Source organism: Rhipicephalus microplus, chromosome 5 (assembly GCF_043290135.1).
Source record: "Rhipicephalus microplus isolate Deutch F79 chromosome 5, USDA_Rmic, whole genome shotgun sequence".
NCBI classification, from domain to species: domain Eukaryota; kingdom Metazoa; phylum Arthropoda; class Arachnida; order Ixodida; family Ixodidae; genus Rhipicephalus; species Rhipicephalus microplus.
Window position 1 is genome coordinate 44,235,136 of NC_134704.1, and position 20,578 is coordinate 44,255,713.

The 20,578-nt window shown below is 45.4% G+C and overlaps 1 long non-coding RNA gene across 2 annotated transcripts in view; it reads right to left on the reverse strand.

Annotated features, from left to right (window-relative positions):
• Positions 1–20,371, reverse strand: part of LOC142817755 (uncharacterized) — a 391,122-nt gene extending 370,751 nt beyond the window's left edge. For both annotated transcript variants that reach the window (XR_012895339.1, XR_012895338.1), the window contains exon 1: positions 20,294–20,371. This is a non-coding gene — a long non-coding RNA (uncharacterized LOC142817755). The remainder of the gene's footprint in view (positions 1–20,293) is intronic.
• Positions 20,372–20,578: the final 207 nt, after the last annotated feature.

Sequence of the window (20,578 nt, forward strand, 5' to 3'; positions counted from 1 at the left end):
TGCACTCACGGCCGTTTCGCTAGCTTCAGATATACTAAATCGGGTATTACGTGACGTTAACGGACGACGAGCACAAATGCCAGGCAGACACATGACAACCCCGACATGGAAGTCATATATGGCATAATTTACGTGCGCCTCGTAAAGTTGTGCCGATTTTAATGTGACAATTCAACCTTCCTCATTCGTGCTTCGCATACCTTCGATTCCCACAGCATGTAGGATCTGCCCATTTTTTATCCAAACTTTTTTTCTTCGACACTACCACACTGCGTCTTCACGTTCCCTGTCGTGATTCGCAGCTGCATCGTAACATGTCATATTGAAAGTATTAGGCCTTCGTACAAGTGACCGCACACCGACAGCTCGATACGTACATAGAACAACAGGTTACCTCCTTTTTTTTTTATTTCAAGGAAAGCAAAGAAATTGCGGTGTGCTCTAGCGTTACGTCGTTTCATCTAAACATTCTTCAGTAAAAACCCCTAAGACTCCAAAGTTTACGCGGTTTTAAGTTCAAAAATGACCTGATATTTGCTTATTGGTGAATCCGGGGAAAAAAGGCTCGCTTATGCCATAAACTCAGCTCATGTGTAAGCCTGAGTTGCTGTTGGCATCAAGTCATCTGTGTTTTTTTTTTTTTGCTGTTTTGTCTCTTTTTTTTTATTGACGTCAGCTACAGTCGAATTCATCCTGGTGCTCTTACGACAATCCCGATGTGTTAGTGTTGCAAAATAGACATATAAAGAAAAAGAATTCACAATGCCCATATAGGCCAAGTATCGTAACAGAAATTCTTAGTACCAAAACAGAAAAGCCAACAGCCGTGTTTCCTTGTTCGCCACTGATTGGAAAGTTCTGTTCCATATTTCCCGGCATTCTGATCGTGTTGCCGTCTTCGGTGGTGCAGTATACCGAACACCGTCCGTTCTTTACTTTGGACGACGTCCAAGTGAGCTGGTCAAGGGCTGTCGAACCAGTTATGAACCCGTGCATCATTTTAAAAGCGGAAGCTCTCAAAAAGGAAACAGCAGAACGCCCTTCAGAAGCCAAAACTATGCATTAGGCCAGTCCCCCTTGTGGGTATGAGCCAAGATCTTTTAGGCGACAAGGCAAGACAAGGCATCAGGCTCGAAAAAGCGAGAAAGAAAAAGGGCAAGCAAGCAAGCAAAGAAAGAAAGAAAGAAAGAAAGAAAGAAAGAAAGAAAAAAAAAGAAAGAAAGAAAGAAAGAAAGAAAGAAAGAAAGAAAGAAAGAAAGAAAGAAAGAAAGAAAGAAAGAAAGAAAGGGGCGGTGACACGCGGCCAGTTGCGCCCTCGGAACCAGACAGCAGCGGCCAGCTGAAGAACCCCAACGTAGGCGCCGTTACAGGACGGAAGGAAGACAATCCGTTGTTGGCGGAAAGAACTACAGAATAGCGAGAAACAGTGGTGGAAAGGGGGAGGCGAAGGAAGGTGCTAGCATCCAGGCCTTGCCTGCTGTGTTTTGTTACGCCGAGACGGTCGCTATCCGCGCCAGCACTTCCGCTATTTCGGGATGCAAAGCAGGCAGCGCGCGCTCGTGGCGCGTGGCGACGATCTCTGTGTAGGAAGGGGAGGTCGAGCGACGCAGGGGAGCCTCGGAGATCGTCACCGAGATTGTGAGCACTCGCGAACAAAGGCGCAGGAAACTTTTAAAGGAGTGACGATAAGCTCCTCTCGAACTCGTCATTCTAATAACGCTTGTCTTTCTAAGAAGCATTGTTTAGCATAAATAATATATATTGTATAGCCCAACGTTCTATGAAAAAGAACTCATCAGGTAAAAGTAGAGCCCACAAGAATAAAAACGGGGCTTTCTCAACAGAGTGGCGGTGGTGGTGTTACATTGATGTGTTGAAAAAATGAATGGGGAAGGTGACTCTGAACCACGGTGCAAGAAGAATGCTACGTGGTAATATTCTAGTAATGATATACAGGTGCTGACACTCTCCCCACAATGCGTTGAAAAGCGCCATCCCAGCGCGTCCAGATAATGTTCAGGCCGCTATCAGTTTTCTCACCTTCATCGGTGCCTTCTTAGATGGCGCTACGACGAGCGGGGCAGCCGTCTCGGCAACATGCTATAGGCAGAAACATCCATGCTGCTGATTCTGGGTCATTTTGTTGAAATGCGTGACCACGCTGTTTTGAAGCCAGGTTTTAAATGCGAAGCATTTTTAAGCGAACTTCGGCAACCTTGAGCGTATCTATCTATCTATCTATCTATCTATCTATCTATCTATCTATCTATCTATCTATCTATCTATCTATCTATCTATCTATCTATCTATCTATCTATCTATCTATCTATCTATCTATCTATCTATCTATCTGTCTGTCTGTCTGTCTGTCTGTCTGTCTGTCTGTCTGTCTGTCTGTCTGTCTGTCTGTCTGTCTGTCTGTCTATCTATCTATCTATCTATCTATCTATCTATCTATCTATCTATCTATCTATCTATCAGCCGCTTATACGTTTGGATGTTAAACGGTGTGAACCGAATGGTGTGAACCCCTTGAAATAGTGCGAACCAAAATTAGCATGGGAGGGTAAGATGGTTTGACAAGTATGACGCGCTGGTCAAGACATGAATAATGTCACAATCCCGTCGCGTACGTCGTCAAACACTCTCCGCCAGAGAGTGGCACATATACTCACGGGCGGTTATGTGCCTCTGGTATGCAGGTATATGTGCCACGGGTGATTGACACTTAGGATCTACCCAAGAACGACGAGAACACGCATGGGCAATTTTGACATGCGAGCGTTAAGAAATACTCGACATCGGTAGCCTGCACCCGACGAATGCAAAAAATAAATGTCAAGGCCCCAGCTGAAATCAAACCCAAACATTTTGCGTGGCAATGAAGCATTATACCGCAGATATGCGTCAGGTGTCGGAACTATAGGCGCTAATCTTCGTGAAACGTCAATAGTGGTTGCAGTGCTGACTACCCAATTTTATAAACATTACCTACGTACTCCTTTGATACTGCCGTCACGTCGGGTTAACGTGAATTGTGATTAGTTCCCATGCGCTGAAGTTCATTTATGTAGCAGTGTCGAGGGCCAGCATCCTCGCGAGCATCAGGGCTTCATATCAGCTTGTGGTGTTGCTAATACGCATGTTCCAGTTGGCATCGTTGTGCAAGTGCAAACAACTGGTTATATAAACATATGCAGCTCTTCAACATATGTCTGTGTGTGCAACATTTGTACATACATTTAGCGTCTTTTGATGACGTGTCACTCAATAAAAAAATTGTAACACAGACACCTTCCCTCCGCTTGCTTCACCTAACGTCGATTCCCAGGTACGTGGGTTCTGCCGAATTTTCGTTTGTTCGCGTAAGTTTAATGCTGTTTTGTCGACGAAGGTGACATCAAATTGCTGAAAGCTTCTCAAAATGGCTAGAACGTGTTTTGTACCGAATTACCGCTCTGGTTTCGAACTAGTGTGGAGCATGTGCCTCTCTTCAAAGTGCCGTCTGACGGTGATCGTTGACATTAAAATCTGAATTCGCATCGTAACATCTAGCCATGAACAACCGCATTGTTTTAGTGGGCTGTATATGAAATACTTGCGTGGTTCAAATACTTATATAATTCGTGGAACAACTGCATTGCCCTCGTGTGCTTGATATGGAATACTTGTGCGTTTTAAATATTTATTTATTCCCGTTGACATTGAACATGCGCAACTATGCCCTGAGTAAATGAAAGCAATGATATGCATGAAATACATTTCTGGTGCAGTAACGATTCTCTTTTAATATAGGGGTATTAATTATTAATGGAGGTTTACATGTAAAAATCACGATTTGATCATGAGGGACACCATAGTGGAGGGCTGCTGTCTAATTTTGACCATCCAGGGCTGTTTAACATGCACCTACATCTAAGCATGTGGAAGTTCCTTGCGTTTATTCCCCATGGGTAAGTATTATTATGGAGGAAGAACACGCTGGCTAAGTTTTATTATATTTTTTTTCCTTTGCATCGAGGAATACCGTGAACACACTGTACCTCATTTCCGTTGTCCCTTCGCAGCATAACAAAAATGTCAGCGATATTTTTTCGACTATCGTAGGCGGTAACAAGCAGGTTATGTGTGGCTTCTCGCGCAATGTCGTCAGCTAGCTGCTCACAAAAATTGCAACTGACCGAAAGATAAAATTGTGCGCTAATTAATGTTTGAGTGATCACGTCACTATAGTATATGAAAGCAGCATAACAATGTGCGAGCACTGTGAAAAATAGAATTGTTCTACGTAATGTTTATTCTATGCAAAATCTATTTACATCTGCCCCAAATTTTCTGGTTAGCTTGCAGTATTTCTAAAACGCAGAGTGATAACGTTTTAAGCACTGTTTCATCACCGCTCATAATTTTCTCGTGAAATCTACCTTATCTTTCCAAGCCCTGCGTCAAACAAAACGTGAAACGACCAATTTGCAGAACTTAATTAATTCAATATCATGTCTACCGTTGTTCAAGTTTCTATTTGAAACAGTTAAAACAAAATATGACTTCTGATAATGACATCTATCGAATAATTTACAGCACCAGTTTCATCCATATTCACTGTTTGTTTCAGTTTTTCTATATGTTGTTCTCTCTCTCTCTCTATCTCTCTCTCTTTGAAAAAGTCTGCGCCAGCGACGCGTTATGAGCGAGCGAAATGCACATGGAGCCGCTGAGCTGTGCCCACGGTGAATCTTACAGCGTGGCCGCGCCGGCTGATATACATGACAGGAGTGGCTTTTCTGCTTAACGTGGACGCCACGACGGGCAATATGGCGGACCTATTCGTTTCTCTGCTCGCGTAGGGAGCATATGCAGTAACTCTAGTTCGCATCGAGTGAGAGCACCACGCCATGGGTGGTGGCTATTAGCGTCACAAAATGAGCGGGTGACAAAATACGCACAGGGGGCGAAACCTAACTTATACAAGGGTTTTGCATGCAGAAGGCACGGCGTGCATTATTACGGGACATGCCGTAGTGAGAGACTCCGTATTAGCCTTGTTTTACCACCTGTGGTTCTCCATGCTAGAGTTGAATATCAAGGAGCTTGCTTTGTATTCGTTGCATCAGTGTGCTGCTGCCGTGACCGGAAATATAACACGCTTTGCAGACGAGCATGGTAGCACGGCCGGTATATTCTATATATACACTCCATGGAGAATAAAGGAAGAAAGTTTTGAGGGGTCGTTTCTTCGTTTGACACGATGTTAGTGAAAAAAACATATAATGAAGCCATTGGGATTGCATATGGGGTGTTCATTGTACTGTTTTAAGTCTATTGTAGTCATTGCGATATAGATGCGACGAAAGTAAAGTTGATGAAAGGACAACTTGCTACCAGCAGGTATCGAACCTGCAACCTTCAGAGCACGTGCCTAATAACGGTGGCCAGTCGCCTTCTCGTTCACATTACGGGCTGTTTGCGTGCATTTAAAACCTGCTAGTTTTACGCTTCCTCGGCTTCGTGATCAGCTGGTTTTCATTAACAGTGTATCACACGTTGTACAGGTTATATATGTTTATTTTATTCACATGGAGTCATAACTATAAGCATAGAATTTGAAATTACGACTAACTGTGAGGAAGAAAAACCAAATGTTTTTCTTCCGCGCCGTTCCGTCACCATAAACAAACATCAAGGCGCGCACGAGAAAAGTCGATTCGCGATTCTTTTCGCTTCTACGCTCGAAACCCGAAGAAATCAGGTCACGGATTCAGATTAGCTCGAGCACGCAAACCCCGCACGTAGTCCCTCTTGGAGAAACGCGACAACATATTATTACGGAAAATTTCCAGGAGGCAATCGAAACAGCTCACGCGAACACACACACACGCCCGTTATCTTTCCCTCGCCCTATACGAAGATTTGTTCGCTCCGTGGCTCTTCGGCAACTGTCACTTTCTTCCTTTGAGTTCGGCGCGTCGTCTTCGAAGTGTTGATGTCGGAGCGATGACGTTTAGACGTGAATGCTAACCGGCCTACTTTTCGTAGCAGTCCTCGTTCGTATCGTTTTCCATGACAACATTTTCGTAGCGACTGCTGCTGCCAAGTGGGCCATGGTTGCCGCAACCCACCACGAGGCCGCAGGCGTCGGTGTAATTCCACGTGACGAATAGGCCGCGCTCGTGGTGACCGACGTATCTCTAACCAGGATCGCTGTGCTCGAATTTTGAATCAGTGCCGTCATCGTATTTGTCAACGAAACGAACTAGTGTGCGAAATGTTTATGCATATCTTGACCTACAGGTTTAGCGCAGGGAAACAGTGAAGGGTAACACCGACCTATGTCACTGAGGCCTGAATCCGCTGTGCATTCTACGTGACAGAAACGGTTGAACATTGTGAACCCCTGAAAATATTACTGACGCCAGCGCAACGCACATTGTACACGCTCCAAACGTTGTCGTATCCTAATGTGTGAGTGATATCGATGACGCCGAGTCGATCGTTACCAGACGACTTTAATACCAAATGAAGGCGGCTGATATCGTTATTTATCGAGCCTTCCATAATTAAAATTGGCTTTTTACGAACACAGCTGGTAGAGCGACAGGCTAGGAAAGACAATTATCCCGCGTTTGAATCCCGGACAAGGACAAATTAGTCTCCTACTGTGACTCTTCCTCTGTGAGAAGCCGCATGTAATGGTGTCTGTTGTTCGATCATGGCCACAACTGAGGCAAATGTGTTTCCTTTCTTTTTTCTTCGTTTTTTTCATTACCGTAGTGTTGGTTAGGTGAGGTGAGCGCACATTGCTGTGTTTACTGACGCTGCCTTGTTTGAGTAAGAGCAATGACGCCAAGTCAATTGTTGCGAGACGAATTTAATTCTGAAATTATCTCGTCTTACACTTTTGAAATGTGCTTTTTTAGAATGAAAAAGTGGCTGCCGCAGATTCCACAACGTCTAAAGTTCGGCTGTATGATTTATGAAAACGTCAGCTATAAATTTTTCAGCCCATCTAAAAGAAGAAGAAAAAATAAGGGGGGTGGGGGTGGCAGGAGGTGTTGCTGGCGCAGAATTCACCGAGGAGATAACACTTGCCGGATGCCTCGCTTCGTGACCAGCCGCCTTTCACAAAACCGTGAAACGGCGGGGTAAGCTGGGGTGACGAGGAGCTGGCAATAAATAAAGCGTGGCAGGCGCGACGCCTCACTGAGAACTAGGTCTGCGCGTACTGCAGAAGCCAGTGACAGGAGGTGCCCAGAGGCGCCCGGGTCATGGTGACGGAAACAATCTGTCGAGGACGTCCGCGCGGATTTCCTGACAGCTATAGCTTTTTCTTGAAGAAGTGCGAAGCCTTAACGCTTGCATATCGTCAGTATAGATTTGAGACGCGTCTTTAGAAGCCGCTCCGTCAGCCAGTAGGCGAGCCAGTAGCGTGAGCCAGTAGGCGGGGATGTGAGATCGAGAAAAACACACTGTCAGCCGTGGAAAACCAGAATATTGCTGGCATATTTGAATAAAAGGTTTCTTTTGTTGTTGTTGTTGTTGTTGTCGTTGTTGTTGTTGTTGTTGTTGTTGTTGTTGTTGTTGTTGTTGTTGTTGTTGTTGTTGTTGTTGTTGTTGTTGTTGTTGTTGTTGTTGTTGTATTGTTGTTGTTGTTGTTGTTCAGCTGATAGGAAGAGCAGTGTTGTTTGCTGCAGGCGGATCAAGCCTTGCAAAGTGAAAACGTCAACGCAAACCAGGATGGTCTACAAAGAAGATAATTATTGATATGTGGGGTTTAACGCCCCGCAACCACCATATGATTATGAGAGACGCCCTAGTGAAGGGGTCCGGAAATTTCGACCACCTGGAGTTTTTTAACGTTCACTCAAATCTGAGCACACGGGACTACAATATTTTCCGTCCATCTAAAGTCTACATAGAAGATGTGAGACAAGCACTCGTGCTGTCATTCCCCCTCTTTGTGGTGCACCCTAGTTTTCGCTGTAGTGTTCACCTTAGAAGTTGCGTAGCAACTAGGTGCAACTGGACTTTTATTGTAGACTTGCAAAGCTTGCCGGTCGTTTTTCCTTCCGGGCGCCATGATTAGGCTTGTCCAACGCGGTAAAATCTCAACTTCACTGATATATTCCACGTTACAGAAAATTTCAAGATATCTCACCCATCACACAACTCCCCCCGATAAAACTTAACGCGCTAATTTACAGCAAGATCAACACTTTGAACATGAGAGCGCGGAAAGCGTGAAATGCATCTGTTACGGTAGGTCTCCAATCAAGAGATGTATACATGGTGAGAATTTATTAATGATGGCCTGCAAGAGATGGGGCAATGCCCCTTTTGCATCGGCAGGGGAGGCAAGAGAGTCACTGCGCCCCTCAAACCACAACCACGTTCCGAGCTTGTTACGTCAGTGACTCACCCCGCTTGGACAGCTCTACGTCATCACCCCAAGGCCAAGAACACCATCAGTTATTCTTGCTAATGGTGCTAGCTCGACGTGGCTACTTGATTATCTGGAATTCGACATTCAATGCTGCTAGCTCGTCGACATGTATAACAGGTTATGTGCGACGGCTGGTTTCGGTCTATATATCGCGGCGTGGAGAAGCGTCTGAATTCTCTGGAGGGCCGAGCAGCTGCTTGAGTTTGCAATATAGAAGCCAGCCGAATTATGCATGGTTACGCCGTGCGTGTTCTGCATGCATTGCGAGGCTCGCGGTGGTTTCGCTTAGCAGCTGTTACTCAGAATGATTCAGTCTGATTCAGACATTGCTATTATTGCAACGTATTCTTTTTTGTCCTTAACTGTTCTTAACGTGGGCGCTCTCTTTCAAGGACTCTCGCGCTGGTTACTTCGTGGAAAGCAGCTGCAATTTCCCCTTCCGGTCTGCAATGAAGCGACAGCTGCGAGCGTTGGCCAGTAGCTTTCTCCTCTCCTTTAACTCTTGCTCGTTAGTGGTCGGTCAAGCAGCTATTCTGCTGTCTGTGGTGATCTATCCTATTCAGAAGAGCCGTATAGTTACCGTCTGCAATACGCCTGAAAAGAAACAAAAAAACCAAAGTAGCTTCTGCTGGTAATCTAACTATTGATAGCCGTGACAGTGTTCCAGTGGCAAAATATGTGCGGATTATATACGCAGTAGGGTGACACTCTCTTTTCTCGTTATTTTACTTTTCTTATTTATTTATTTATTTATTTAATCTTAACACATGTTCTTTGTAGGACTACACCTCTTATCACCAACATAGTTATTGAACATTGCGGTCGTTTTCTTAAACTTCACCTTATCAAAAAGTATTTGTAATAATCTTGGGTTTACGCGTATTTCGAAGTTAGGGAGCACGTGTGTTACAAAGCATGTGTGGATTTGGTTTCCTAAAATTTATTTTCGCAACATGAATATTGGACGTGGCTTTTCATAAGTTGCGCGTAGGTGCGTTTTGGAAAGCCTAAAACACTGCTGAGTCATACTAACCTTGAGTTGTTTTCTTGAGTGCTGTCCTTACGCGCGCCACAAAGAAAAAGTGTATTCGACAATCGATTAGCGAAAAAGCCGAAATTCCCCTTGGTCGGGGAGCATATAGGCTAATTATAACGAAAAAATAAACAAATTATAAAAACGAATTTCAATGGAGGGACTAAACCCCTGCATTCGAAAACGTGAACACAGCAGTGCTCTGATTGCTTGAGTGTTCTCTTACTGCTGTCTGTTACAGCGAGACAGAAAAACAAGAAAGGGGGCGAAAAGCAGGACGAAAGGCTCAACGAAAAAAACTCAGTATACAGATGCACTGATTCGGATTATTTCTTGATGAAGCCCACGCAAGATTAAACCACATCATAACATTTCTTCTCTCGGAAGATCAGCGGAAGATTTTGGCTCTGATTTCTTCTTTATTGCCGGACACAGCCGTCTGTCGTGGTTGTGACACCCCCCCCCCTCCCCCCACGCCATCTGATACTAAGTTGCCGCCATGTCTCCCATCTTCGCAGCTTCCATAAGTTCTCCCGAACCTCTGCTCCTCCGCGACTGACCGTTATCTGATCTCACCACTCGGAGCAAGGCACGACTTTGTAATCTTCTCGTTCGACGTCGGTAATAAGACCCGCCCCTGTTCGTAGCAGCCCTTATTCTTGCCTCTCCGCGTCAGTTCATAAATAAAGCTAAAGGGGGTACGACCGAATCGAGCGCTGAGACAAAGCTGCAGGCCGCCCGCGCGGCTGCTGTCCGAAGCTTATTTCTCGACTCGCCTCGTATGTCTCCGCGCCGTGGGCGGTGGGGAAGCGAGAGCCCGTTTCGAGGAACCCACGACGAGGACGCATAGTGTGGAGCGACACAGCTCGCACAACTCCTCTGCCGCGCATCGTAGCATCTGTGCGAGAAGGTGGCCTTCGTGGGGGAACAGAGCAACACTTTTGTCACCACAGTTGTCACGCTGGTGCACTTGAGTGCAGCATGGCCGTGGCGGTGCACCATCGCAATAGCTGAGAGGAACACGGAGTTCTCGGTGGAGCTTTTTAAATGCGTGATGGTCTTGTCCGTATGGGAGGGCTTATAACTTAAGGCATCAACTGGGAGCCTTTCGAGGCGTTCAAGAAATATCTGCAATGAGGAAGCTCCATACGTGCTGTTACTTATCCAAGTGATCCGGAAGAGGATGGGTGTGCTTCCTGTTTCAGTTTCCGGAAGAATGCGATTAACCAGGATAACCAGCTGTTCGAGGCTGCTCCACATTTGCCCTGATGCGAAGTAGTTAATATAGCAAACACGTAAACTAGAAAGTAGACAAAGATGAAATATTGCCAATTTAGGTGCAAATATGAAATATTACCTATTTAGCGCAACACTGAGCAGCGCATTTTCTGCCACATCGTTAATTAAGTAGTGTGTCAAATAATTTATCGTAGTTTCCATATGTTAGCAGAATTGAATAAGCACGGACCTGCCGTAAAACGCCCAGCTTCACTGCCAGAAAAATGTGCTCGTGCATATTAGTGCACTATCTATCTATCTATCTATCTATCTATCTATCTATCTATCTATCTATCTATCTATCTATCTATCTATCTATCTATCTATCTATCTATCTATCTATTTATCTATCTATCTATCTATCTATCTATCTATCTATCTATCTATCTATCTATTAGTGCACTATCTATCTATCTATCTATCTATCTATCTATCTATCTATCTATCTATCTATCTATCCTACTCTCTATTTCCTACTCTCTATCTATGCTACTCTCTATTTAGAGCTCAGCCTATATATTTGTATAAAGGTAGGATTAATCTCAACCTCATGAAGATGCTCTGCAGCCACAGCCATGTTCCAGAATCCCAAATTCTTTTCCTAACAAACTTTTTCTTTATGCTTCCGTACATGACTTAGTTGTCTGCTTCCTTCCCTTTGCGTCTCTCATAATCATATGGCGGTTTTGGGACGTTAAACCCTACATATCAATCAATCCTTAATTGATATGTGGGGTTTAACGTCCCAAAACCACCACATGATTATCAGAGACGCCGTAGTGTAGGGTTCCGAAAATTTCGACCACCTGGGGTTCTTTAACGTGCACATATCAATCAATCGATCCTTTTCTTTTGTTTATTATCATCTTTTATCTCAACAAAATTTTCTGCAATCGGAAGAAAAAATCTACAGCGGTTAGGCTCAGCTATGACAGCATATACGTAGCTTCAGCTACGGACGGACGGGTGGACATAGAGACACACAAACGGATGAGTAGTGAATGGTCACGCGGACGGATTTATGCACGAAGAGACAACTGGACAGATAGATGTACGGACGGATGGACGTATGGATGGACGGACGGACTAACGAACACGCTCACATGAGTAAAGCACCAGCCCAGTAGTGACACGTCACTTCCAGGAGCTTCCGTGCCTTCTTCGCTCTCCAGCAGTGAGCCGTGTGACGTCAGCGCTCCTCGAGCATGCGCAGCACGGCTCTTGATAAGCCACGCGAAACTGCTGAACCTCGGTCAGTGTAGCTTTCGCTACAAAAACAACCAGAAAGCGACATGGAAGGTGCAAAGGAAGCGACGGCGACGAACCGCTGGTGGTGAGCCTTTTCGTCAACGTTAAACATCGCCTTTGAACATAAGGTTTTATACACAGCTGCCTAGTGGGAATGTGTGATGCACAGCTGCATCGAAGTTTTAGACACACCAGCGGCATCAACTCTGAATACGGGGAACTCCACACACAGCGCCGGCGCGTCGAAAGTGGGCACATTCCGTCAGCAAGAGCCTTGAAGACCCCGGCAGCGCCGGCGTTCTTTATTTTTCGAGGCGACGTCGAAAAGACGAGAGATAGAGAAAGAGGGGCGCCTGGCCCCACGCATGTTGCTTGCTGCACTGCCGAGGCCGAGATCACCGCATGCAAAGGAGGATGCGGCCGCTTTGTTAGCCTTGGCTTCTCTGTCAGCGCTCGAGCCCCGCTATTTCGGTTGACAGCGTCCTCCGCCACGCAAAGGGACGCAAGGACTCCCCCGCGTTGCATAGCGGTATCACCAGCGACGGGCGCGCGCTTTCGAGCACGTACGCATTGTGTAGAGTCGGTGCCTTGTTAGTTAACTCCAAAAGTGCGACGACCTGGAACAATAAGCGCAGAATGAAGAGAGTCAGAGGCCGTGGTTACCTGTGCATTGCTGTCCACTGAGCCAGGAACTTGGTGTCCTATTATGTATACAGGGCTGTGATACGTTGTCTACGGCTAATGCCCAATCGGGGTAAAACCAGGTCGGATCGCTAAGGTGCAGTGGTGTAGCCAGATTTTTTTTTTTTGATGGTGGTATGGATGGGACATGGTTTTAACGATACTTTATGTGTGTCCATGTGCATTTTTGTATGTGGGCGTGTATATACACGCGTGCAAAACTGAAATTTCTTAACACCACCTCCCCTGCATGGCTAGACCAGAACCAGGCCAGAAGCCAGGGGGAGGGGGCTAGCTAAAGCTGAAAATAATAAACATAGGTGTTTTTCAAGCACTTCAACAAGTGCCCCTCCCCCCAGCCACCTCAGAAAAAAAATATTTTGGCTACGGACCTGGTATGAGCATCGAGTGACAACTTTTCTTTCTTTTTCTTCTTTTATGTCCACTGAAATCGTCATCAGCCGAGTGGTTTCTATAACTCGTAACCCCACTATGCTAATTTATCCACATGTTCATTCCGAAACACGGTCACAACCACACCCTCTGCTTAACGGAGAGCCAGAAGCAAACAACAGCCTCAGAAGTACTGCTCGCCACCGCTACACAGGCTCTCTGTTCTTCCGCCTTGATTAAGTTGTGCTTTTCCAGCACTCCGCGGGGGGGGGGGCCTGTCTGCACTATCAATCCCTTGTGTAGCTAAACTGCTACACAGTTGCAGAGAGAGCTTCGACAACGTCGGCATCTCCCACAAGGACAACGAAGGCATGCAAACAAGGACATAAAGACGGGTACGGCTGCATTTTTCATTGCTTCGCTCATTCGAGCTTGTCAAAGAGAAAGGGCGTAACAAACGACCTTTCGGCGCGAACTATAACACCTACACACGCACGCCCACTCCGCCTCTCTCACTTTCGCTTGAGGTTATCGATGATCGAGGAAAACAGAGATCAGCCGGCGTAGTTGAAGGAGGAACGCGCAGTCAGCTGGAACGGCCGCACCGGCCAATTACCAATCGCAGCGAGCACCAGCGCTTATAGACATGGCGTTCCTGGCAAACCTCGTTACAACGAAACAGCCGTTCGCAGGCGATGACCATCTGTAGGAGTGCGCAGCGAGTCTTTTTCGAAGTCGATTGGCCACCGTATACGCCATCCATCACCTGACGAAGTTTCGATACGTGGAACCACACGTGGGCGCGCGCTAAGTGGCCGTTGTCCTTTTTTGCTTCACTACCGCTGCGGAAGTTCAACGCCACGCATGCATTAGGGACGGCCATACGCTTACAGTAAACACGAAGTTAAGTCGGCTTCCGTAGTAGAGATTCTCACGTACCTTACAATTTTGTATTTGTGGTAGGTTGTTCGGATTAAGTTGTTTCTGTTAGGGTGACCAGAAGAAAGGCTCTTGATTCAGTAAACAGTTGTATCGGGCCAGTTTGATCCAGGTTCGCTACCTTACAGTGGCAAACAAAATCACGAAAAACAGTAAAAAAAAACATGAACGGTTCCCCTACATTGGGATCGGTATAACACGAAAGTGAAACATGTCTTCACAGAGGTAGTTGAGCGTTTATTGTGCATTGCTTCAGCAACACCAACAAATTGCCAAGCCGCATTAAGAATGACAAGCAACTCGAGGTTTGCAGCGCACACCTCAAGCAGACATAACGCACGGAATTACCATATACAGGAACAGCGTGGACTAACAACTGTCACATCTCGTCACTTCAAGCACGCTGTTCAAACGGATGGAAAGGCGCACGAAAAAAGTGCTCAAGTATGCAAAAGACAAGCGCGAAGAACTTTCAGCATTATTCCTGCGTCGTGTGTCAGCAGCGCGCGCTTTTCGTAAACGCACCCGCGGCAGCGAGGGAAGTGACCTTCCTCATTTTTCGATTTACGAGTCTTATAAGCGCACGTGCCGGAGAGACCCCGCTCCGTGGAGGCGGTGCTTCGTGGAGGTGACGACCTTTCTAAAGCGCCCAACGCGAGCCTGTCATGCCATCTCGCCACTGATAATAAAAACGCGTGAAAGTTTCGAAGCTCTGAGGACCGCCGGACAGTGTATGGTGTACGTATAATATATGACTTACGGTTAATGCTCTTGCTACAGATCGAGAGGTTGCTGTTCCGATTTCGTGCAACAGATGTTTGCCTCGTCGTTTTTTTTTTCTTCTTCTTCGCCTTCTATTTTTATGTATTTTACAACGTCATATCCATGACGAAAATCCGTCAGCAAAACATGGTGGACCTTGGCATTAAACACTTTCGTGTTAAAATAAAAAAACGAATACGGAAACACTCTAAGGACGAGATAGAGACCTAGAATAGAAATGTTCAAGTAATTTATTATACAGGCTTCTAAAACCAGGCTTGTACATTTGTTCTCGATACTGCTGTAACATAGTCCTTCGCTTTGTCTTTAAGGTAGGTAGTTTTACAGAATTGGACTGTCAATGGCTAACGGCCCGAACATTCGTTAGTGGCCCGGAAGCACCTTCAAATAAGCACCCCGAACTGTCAATGTGAACAAGATACACATGAGGCTTTTCCGTTTTCTTTATACTACTTTTTGAGCGTATTTCATCAATTTATTTCTTTTGCAGTCCGGGAACTACAATTAGATTTAAACGCTTCCTTTTCTGGTAAGCAATGAAATCAGATTTCATCAGCCTTCAATTCCTGTGCGCGCGGGTGGGCGCACACACTAACTCACACTCACACGCGCAACACACACGCGCGGATAGATAGATAGATAGATAGATAGATAGATAGATAGATAGATAGATAGATAGATAGATAGATAGATAGATAGATAGATAGATAGATAGATAGATAGATAGATAGATAGACAGACAGATAGACAGACAGACAGACAGACAGACAGACAGACAGACAGACAGACAGACAGACAGACAGACAGACAGACAGACAGACAGACAGATAGATAGATAGATAGATAGATAGATAGACAGACAGACAGATAGATAGATAGATAGATAGATAGATAGATAGATAGATAGATAGATAGATAGATAGATAGATAGATAGATAGATAGATAGATAGATAGATAGATAGATAGATAGATAGATAGATAGATAGATAGATAGATAGATAGATAGATAGATAGATAGATAGATAGATAAATTTTTCACGCTTTTAAATATCACCTGTACAAGCTGCAATTCCCCTCGTTCACTTAAATCCAAGAAATTGAGTTGCTTCCAGAGCTGTAATGAAACGATGCAGTTTAAATTGACGGCTGCTAAAAGTTATGGTCGTCTACGGCTGCGTTTCTACACGCAAATGACCATTAGTCATTACTTGTCCAATCACCTACACAAAACCGCAGTAGACCAATCCCCCCCCCTCTTAACGCCACCCCCATACACCACGCCTTGTCACCTTCATCTTTTTTACGGGGCCACCGCTTTGCACTCCCTTCCGGTCTACTTATTTTCCCTTCTGTGTGTTTGACTTCTTCGAGATCATTTGTTTGTGTCAGTGAAGCGCGATCGAGAAGTTTAGGAAAACGGGAAGCCGCTATGAAGCGCGGGTCTACTAAACTTGCAGAAGAACTGTCTTTTGAGCAAGAGAAATTGCTCCGCCCTGACAGTCAATGCCAGCTCACCACAGAAGAGCTGGAGCTTTTTCCTAACGAAGCGGAAGATTTATGATTCAGGTATCCACTTCCCCAACAACTTCCGTTCTTTGAGAGGCGAAGCGGAAAGTGTTCCAGCGAAATAAACAGCTGCCCATATACTTTGAAGACAAGACGATGGTAATAGCGCGAGAACACGACGACGACGAAAAGACCAAAAGGACGTCGTTCTCTTCTCGCGCTAAAACTATCTTCATGTCATACCAACTAGCCCAAACTGCCACACTTGGAAGACAAGTTGCGTTTCGCTGCGAACTGTTAGATAGATGAAATTTTCCACTTTACGGGTGGTAACCCATTGATACAACTTTCACAATAGTGGAGAAAACGGCAAGATGTACCGAATTGGTTTAAGACTTATTCATCATCATCAGTCTGATTACGTCCACTGCAGGACAAAGGCTTCTCTTAAGTTCCGCCAGTCAACTCGGTTCTCTGCTTCATGCTGCAATTTTATACCCGGAAAACTTCTTTATCTCATCTGCCCACCTATAGCTTTCTGTCTCCCCATAACTCGCTTGCCTTCTCTGGAAATCCAGTCAATTGCCCTTAATGACCAGCGGTTATCCTACCTACGCGCTACATTCCCGGCCAATGTCCATTTCCTCTTCTTTATTATGAAACCCCGCTTTGTTTCCTGATCCCCTCTGCTGTCCTCTTGTCTCTTAAGGTTACGCCTATCATTTTCCTTTCCATCCCTCGCTGCGTCATTCTCAATTCAAGCTGAACCCTCTTTGTAAGTCTCCAGGTTTCTGCTCCATGGCCAAGTACCGGCAACATGCAGATGTTATATACCTTCCTCTTGAGGGATGTATACTGGCATTCTACCTGTCATAATGTGAGAGTGCTTAACAAATGTGCTCCACCCCATTCTTATTCTTCTAGTAACTTCAATCTCGTGGTTTGGCTTCGCGGTTATTATCTGTCACAAATAGACACAGTTTTTTAAAACTTCAAGTGCACTATTACCTATCTCGAAGCTCTGTTCTCTTCCAAAGTTGTTGTTCATTACGTCCGTTTTCTGTAGATTAATTTTAAGACCTACTCTTTTGCACTGCTTCTTTAACTCACGAGTCGCAATGCGTCACCTGAGTTACTCAGCAATGCAATGTCGTCGGTAAAGCGCAGGTTACTGAGGTGCTCTTCATTAGCTCTTATCCTTAACTCTTATTCTTAACTATTCCCATTCGAGGCCTCGGACGACCTCCTGTAAGCACGCGGTAAATAGCATTGGGGAGATTGTATCCCTATGCTTTACATCCTTCTTGATTGGTATTCTGTCGCTTTCTTTATGGAGCAGTATGGTGGCAGTTGATCCTCTTATTATTACTATTTTTTGTATACATAGAAACCACGATGACACAGAGGAAGTAGGGAGGGAACCGGCTGAAAACTGCCACTTAAAGGGGTACAACGCCCCCGAATCACCTGGGCGATATTCACGAGAACGTACTGCGCCAGAATTGTTCATAAGAGACATTTAGCTACTCGTAGCGATAGTCATGTCATCAGCCAGGAAATTCTTTTACAAAAGGAGGAAGGGGGAGGGGTGTCTTATGTGGGGTGTATTAGCTACGTTTGCACTTTGGAAGAGGGGAGCCGGAAGAGGGGAGGGGCAGAAGTTCGGAAGAACGGTTTCGCTCTCGTAATTCCACTGGGGCTGCCAATGTTATCAGTGAAGGCCGCAGATGCAATTGATTTATTGATTGAAGACACAGGCAGATATCATGTGCGAACTATAGGCGCTGTTGATTCGGCCCGTGAATTTCAGAGAGCAAACTCTTCCGACCTAAAAGTAACGATGTCAGCCTAAGAGCTGTGCCACATTATCCAACACTGGGGAAGGGGATCAAGAGTAAAGAGACAGAAAGATTTAATTATGAAGATTAAGGTAGTAAACAGTATTCAGAGTAAGAAGGCTACTTAATGCCTCATTTCCAGGTCGCTCAGGCACATACATTCCTTTGTTTTGCTCGCTAATACACCGTAGAAATCTCACCTTAAAACCTTCCTCTAACAAAAAGGTTTGACGTGACAGTAGCTCATTTCCTTCTTATTACATTGCGTCTTTCATGAAGCACATGTTGAACAGATGGGCCATTGGGCCCTTTCGTACGCTTGCGTGAGATGTCTAGTCTTCAATACGCATGAATCGCTTTTATGGGTGCCCCTCACGACTACAAGGACTCATTCGTTGCAGCCGATTGCGCTTAAATGACGAGGCTTAACAAGCACATTTCCTTTAAGTACACACGGCTCTGATAATTGGTCATTATACCTGCCTTACTTTTGAAGTTTACCCGCAGCAGTGCTCTAGTGACTATGGTGCTTGACTGCTCACGCGAAGGTGAAATGGTCGATTCCCGTCCGCGGCGGCCACATTTCGACGGAAGCAAAATAGTAGAGGCCCACACGCTTAGATTTAGGCGCACGTTTAAGAACTTGGGTTGCCACATTTTCCCGAGGCCTCCACGTACGGTTCCTCCCATAACTTTATCATGGTTTTGACATGGGAATACTCGGCAGTTATTTTTAATTATACTCATTAGAGCAAATACATCAATAACAACGAAAGAGTTCTCCACTTTTTGGCTTGCTGCAGATGTGCCACAGGTATCCTCTGACGTCGTGGCTCACGAAAGTTGATATTAAAGAGAAGGAAAAAAATAGGCCTCGCACGTAACGTAATCTGATAAGAGAGGAAGAAGGAAAACGAGAGCGGAGGAAAGTCGCGATAACGACGGTCTGCCCCCGCGTAGGCGCCACGCCGCGCTTCTCTGAAGGAGGTAAGATCCTTGTGCACTGATAAACAGGTCCAGACGACACTAGCTCGCAGAAAAAAAAAAAAGTCAGACGAACGGCGTAGGAGGGGCGTGTACCAAAAGGCGAGGGCATATGGGGGGGTTTTCTTTTAAGCTGCATGATGTGTCGCTGAACTCGCCTATCTCGTCTTCTTCGTCACCCCTCGAAGGACAACCGAAGACGAGACGGGCCGAGTCACCCTTCTTCAAGGTGTCCGGTGTCAAAACAGCGCTCGGCGCATGTCTGAGGGTCTGGTCACGGGACTAAACACCCGTATCTCAACGGCACGAAAAGAAAATGGAAGTTCTGACGAAATTGCGGCCGCCTTTTGCCAAACCAAGGCGAAGAAGACGAAATATGGAAGCGAGTGGCGGAGATAGGGAAGATTATGCAAATCAGAGCTTCGTGGGCAGCGACTCCGAGTCGGCGAGCCCTCGCTCTCAAAGGGACAAGGTGCCGTTAGTTCTGAGCGAGCCGATAGATGTCACCGCGCGCCTGCTTTTAGTCTTTTAGTGCGAAAACCGAATGCTACATCTTACAGGGCCATTTAGTGCCGATAGTTGGCTGCACGACGATGCAACTGTTTACCGCTCTCATGCTTTCCCAACGTATGCATTTGTTTATTTTTTCCTTCATCCTCTTTTTCACGACTGCATTCTTACCTCTTAAGTTTTTTTATTTTTTTTAGAGAGAAAAAGGTTAGGACACGTTCTGTATTATGCATAGTACATTTAATATTAGACACAAGTGCAAACCATTTTACAGCAAAGTTGTTTATCGGGGAAACAATACATGCTGCGTTTCTAAGAAGTAAGGGAAGAATGAGTGAAGGAAGCAGAAAAAAGAAATGCAGGAAGGTGAACCAAACGAGCGTCCTGTTTAGGACGCCCCCCAGCCTCCCCTCAGTGTTCCCCCAGTGTTCTCCCAGCGTCACCCAGTGTTCCTCCAGCGCCCAACGCTGGGCGAAGGGCAATGATGGATTAAAAGTTCGAAAGAGAGAAAGTATGTAACAGAAAGAATATACACATGAGCTTAAATCACACTGCTGTCTCTTAAAATTTCAACTATTTCAATAATATTCGCAGAACTGCAGTAAGTGATACCCATCTTCCTACTAAGTAGAAGGCAGTAGTGCTGCTATAATTCTCACCTGCCTTTGCTCTCCGGCTTCTTGTCAGTCCGCAGCAACGTAAAAGGGCCATGGTAAGGGAGAAAGCAAGGAAGCCTGCGCAAGTGAACTTGTAGTAAATACAAAAAGTAATAAATAAAGCAAAATAAGTCATAAGCGTCCACAGGGTTCCCTTTCAAGGGAAGGGTGGGGAACGAAAGTTTATCGCAGAGTACCCACCCCTAGTAAGTCAATGCATGCAGCAGACGAACTTGTAGTAACTACAAAAGGTAATAAATAAAGCAAAAGAAGCCATAAGCGTCCACA